Source organism: Heterodontus francisci, unplaced genomic scaffold, assembly GCF_036365525.1.
Source record: "Heterodontus francisci isolate sHetFra1 unplaced genomic scaffold, sHetFra1.hap1 HAP1_SCAFFOLD_2147, whole genome shotgun sequence".
Lineage (NCBI taxonomy): Eukaryota > Metazoa > Chordata > Chondrichthyes > Heterodontiformes > Heterodontidae > Heterodontus > Heterodontus francisci.
The window spans coordinates 5001-10000 of NW_027140742.1; positions in this window are offsets into that span (position 1 = coordinate 5001).

The window sequence follows — 5000 nt, forward strand, 5'->3', positions numbered from 1 at the left end:
TGGGTGGGTGGGTGGTTGTGTGGGCGCCGTGGTCTGAGGGCACATCCTGTGGGATGTGGGAGGCGGGGGAAGGAGAGCGCCCTTGGTGCGTGTGTCTAGGCGATGCATTGCGGAAGGATGGGCGGGTGGGGCCGGGCGTGTGGGTTCCCGACTTATCGGTGAACCATTTGCTACTGCGGGGCCAAAGCAAAAGGGAAAGCATAAGGGCGCAGGCTGCCCTCTGCGGGACAGGTCCGGCCCTGACGCCGGTTTACGATTTCTCCGGTAAAGCACCTGTCGGGTGGCGACCGGAGGGTCTTTGCAGGGCCTGGATCTCCGAGCCCGTGGGACAGGCGGGAAAGGGTGGCGGCAGCCGGTTGAAGTCCCGACCCTGGGCAGCCTCCCGGTCTTACCTCCATAACTTCGGCGAGGAGGGTCCGATCCCCGCGCGGTCGACGGCAGGCGGTAGGGCTCGGAGGGGCGCGGCCTGGTCCGCGAGTGCCCCGGCGCCGCCCCTCTGCCCGTCCGAGGGACAGTAGGAAATGGCCATACCGCTTTCCGGCCGATTGCCGCCGGACGTCCGGCCGCATTCGCTCGGTCTGCGCGGCCGGCGGTAGCCGGGGGCGAGGGGCATCGGGCGGTGGCGGAACCAGGCCGGCCCGACCGCTGGGGGCCGCCCGGGCGACGTTTGAATCTGTCGGGTCGGACCGCCGAATCCCGCGGGATTTCGGGATCGAATCTGCGGGTGGAATCGGCACCTCGTCCCGCTGTCCGGTTCCCCCCCCCCCGTCGACTGCAACGGGTTTCCGAGGCCCGTCGGTCAGGCGCGGTTCGCTCCGCAATCCGCCGGCCGATCGGCACCGGGCGGGGCTCTACGGAAAGAGGGGACCCTCCCGCGTCGAGTGCCGGCGCACCGACCCCGCAGGCTGACCGGGAAGGTGAAGACTCACCCCGCTGAATGCCCGGCCCCGGCTACCCTCCGGCTCCGGGGCCATAACTTCGGGGAGGGAGGTCCGATCCCCGCGCGGTCGACGGCAGGCGGTAGGGCTCGGAGGGGCGCGGCCTGGTCCGCGAGTGCCCCGGCGCCGCCCCTCTGCCCGTCCGAGGGACAGTAGGAAATGGCCATACCGCTTTCCGGCCGATTGCCGCCGGACGTCCGGCCGCATTCCCTCGGTCGGCGCGGTCGGCGGTAGCCGGGGGCGAGGGGCATCGGGCGGTGGCGGAACCAGGCCGGCCCGACCGCTGGGGGCCGCCCGGGCGACGTTTGAATCTGTCGGGTCGGACCGCCGAATCCCGCGGGATTTCGGGATCGAATCTGCGGGTGGAATCGGCACCTCGTCCCGCTGTCCGGTTCCCCCCCGTCGACTGCAACGGGTTTCCGAGGCCCGTCGGTCAGGCGCGGTTCGCTCCGCAATCCGCCGGCCGATCGGCACCGGGCGGGGCTCTACGGAAAGAGGGGACCCTCCCGCGTCGAGTGCCGGCGCACCGACCCCGCAGGCTGACCGGGAAGGTGAAGACTCACCCCGCTGAATGCCCGGCCCCGGGAACCCTCCGGCGCCGGGGCCATAACTTCGGGGAGGAAGGTCCGAGCTCCGCGCGGTCGACGGCAGGTGAAAGGGGCCGGTGCGCCGCGGAAGGCGACAGCAGTCCCGTCAGGCTGCACCTCTGCTCGGGCGAACGGCGTCAGGAAAAGGGGAGAGCACTTCCCCACCGATAGCTCCGGAACGCCCGGACCCATTGGCCCGCGGCACCGGTGGCTGCTAGAGGGGCTCCGGCGCCGTCAGCCGGGGTACGTCCCAGGCCGGCCGGACGGCGGGCAGCCGGAGGCAACGGCCTGGAACGGAGCCAGACTTGAGTCGTTCCGTGCCGTGGGCAAAAAGGCAGGGCTGCGGGTCAGCGCAGTTTGGCAAACCTAGCCGCAAGTGCGGGAAGGGCGGAGGAGCACACGGACGCCGCCTTCCCAAACTGAGCCCAAAGTGCCCAGGCATGCCCCCTTGATCTCGCCTAATCAGTGAGCCCAAAATAATTTCAGAGTGTGGAAACCTGATCCAAAAAGGTCGAAAAGAACGGCCAGAGATCAAGTCCGAAAGGGGAAATCAGTAACAAGCAAGCAGAGTAATCATTAACCAAAAAGCGCAAAATTATGTTAAAAGTGTGAAATCATTAACCAAAAAGTCGAAAATAATGTCCAGAGACCAAGTCCGAAAGTACAAATAATTAACCAGTAAGCAGAGTCATCATTAACCAAAAATCGCAAAAGTAAGTAAAAAGTATGAAATCATTAACCAAAAATCGCAAAAGTAAGTAAAAAGTGTGAAATCATTAACCAAAAACTCGAAAATAATGTGCAGAGACTAAGTCCGAAAGGGCAAATGGTTAACCAGTAAGCAGAGTCATCATTAACCAAAAATCGCAAAAGTAAGTAAAAAGTGTGAAATCATTAACCAAAAATCGCAAAAGTAAGTAAAAAGTGTGAAATCATTAACCAAAAACTCGAAAATAATCTCCAGAGACTAAGTCCGAAAGGGCAAATGGTTAACCAGTAAGCAGAGTAATCATTAACCAAAAAGGGCAAAAGTAAGTAAAAAGTATGAAATCATTAACCAAAAAGCACAAAATTAAGTTAAAAGTGTGAAATCATTAACCAAAATGTCGAAAACAATGTCCAGAGACTAAGTCCGAAAGGGCAAATGGTTAACCAGTAAGCAGAGTAATCATTAACCAAAAGGCGCAAAAGTAAGTAAAAAGTATGAAATCATTAACCAAAAAGCGCAAAAATATGTTAAAAGTGTGAAATCATTAACCAAAAAGTCGAAAATAATGTGCAGAGACTAAGTCCGAAAGGGCAAATGGTTAACCAGTAAGCAGAGTAATCATTAACCAAAAGGCGCAAAAGTAAGTAAAAAGTATGAAATCAGTAACCAAAAAGCGCAAAAATATGTTAAAAGTGTGAAATCATTAACCAAAAACTCGAAAATAATGTGCAGAGACTAAGTCCGAAAGGGCAAATAATTAACCAGTAAGCAGAGTAATCATTAACCAAAAATCGCAAAAGTAAGTAAAAAGTGTGAAATCATTAACCAAAAACTCGAAAATAATGTCCAGAGACCAAGTCCGAAAGGGCAAATGGTTAACCAGTAAGCAGAGTAATCATTAACCAAAAAGGGCAAAAGTAAGTAAAAAGTATGAAATCATTAACCAAAAAGCACAAAATTAAGTTAAAAGTGTGAAATCATTAACCAAAAAGTCGAAAATAATCTCCAGAGACTAAGTGCGAAAGGGCAAATGGTTAACCAGTAAGCAGAGTCATCATTAACCAAAAATCGCAAAAGTAAGTAAAAAGTGTGAAATCATTAACCAAAAACCCGAAAATAATGTCCAGAGACTAAGTCCGAAAGGGCAAATGGTTAACCAGTAAGCAGAGTAATCATTAACCAAAAATCGCAAAAGTAAGTAAAAAGTGTGAAATCATTAACCAAAAACTCGAAAATAATCTCCAGAGACTAAGTCCGAAAGGGCAAATGGTTAACCAGTAAGCAGAGTAATCATTAACCAAAAATCGCAAAAGTAAGTAAAAAGTGTGAAATCATTAACCAAAAACCCGAAAATAATGTCCAGAGACTAAGTCCGAAAGGGCAAATGGTTAACCAGTAAGCAGAGTAATCATTAACCAAAAATCGCAAAAGTAAGTAAAAAGTGTGAAATCATTAACCAAAAACTCGAAAATAATGTCCAGAGACTAAGTCCGAAAGGGCAAATGGTTAACCAGTAAGCAGAGTAATCATTAACCAAAAGGCGCAAAAGTAAGTAAAAAGTATGAAATCAGTAACCAAAAAGCGCAAAAATATGTTAAAAGTGTGAAATCATTAACCAAAAACTCGAAAATAATGTGCAGAGACTAAGTCCGAAAGGGCAAATAATTAACCAGTAAGCAGAGTAATCATTAACCAAAAAGCGCAAAAATATGTTAAAAGTGTGAAATCATTAACCAAAAACTCGAAAATAATGTCCAGAGACTAAGTCCGAAAGGGCAAATGGTTAACCAGTAAGCAGAGTAATCAGTAACCAAAAAGGGCAAAAGTAAGTAAAAAGTGTGAAATCATTAACCAAAAACCCAAAAATAATGTCCAGAGACTAAGTCCGAAAGGGCAAATGGTTAACCAGTAAGCAGAGTAATCATTAACCAAAAATCGCAAAAGTAAGTAAAAAGTATGAAATCATTAACCAAAAAGCACAAAATTAAGTTAAAAGTGTGAAATCATTAACCAAAATGTCGAAAACAATGTCCAGAGACTAAGTCCGAAAGGGCAAATGGTTAACCAGTAAGCAGAGTAATCATTAACCAAAAATCGCAAAATTAAGTTAAAAGTGTGAAATCATTAACCAAAATGTCGAAAACAATGTCCAGAGACTAAGTCCGAAAGGGCAAATGGTTAACCAGTAAGCAGAGTAATCATTAACCAAAAATCGCAAAAGTAAGTAAAAAGTGTGAAATCATTAACCAAAAACTCGAAAATAATGTCCAGAGACTAAGTCCGAAAGGGCAAATGGTTAACCAGTAAGCAGAGTAATCATTAACCAAAAGGCGCAAAAGTAAGTAAAAAGTATGAAATCATTAACCAAAAAGCGCAAAAATATGTTAAAAGTGTGAAATCATTAACCAAAAAGTCGAAAATAATGTGCAGAGACTAAGTCCGAAAGGGCAAATGGTTAACCAGTAAGCAGAGTAATCATTAACCAAAAAGCGCAAAAATATGTTAAAAGTGTGAAATCATTAACCAAAAACTCGAAAATAATGTCCAGAGACTAAGTCCGAAAGGGCAAATAATTAACCAGTAAGCAGAGTAATCATTAACCAAAAAGCGCAAAAGTAAGTAAAAAGTGTGAAATCATTAACCAAAAAGTCGAAAATAATGCCCAGAGACTAAGTCCGAAAGGGCAAATGGTTAACCAGAAAATCCGTCGAATAATGTCCAGAGACTAAGTCCGAAAGGGCAAATGGTTAACCAGTGGAAGGGCGA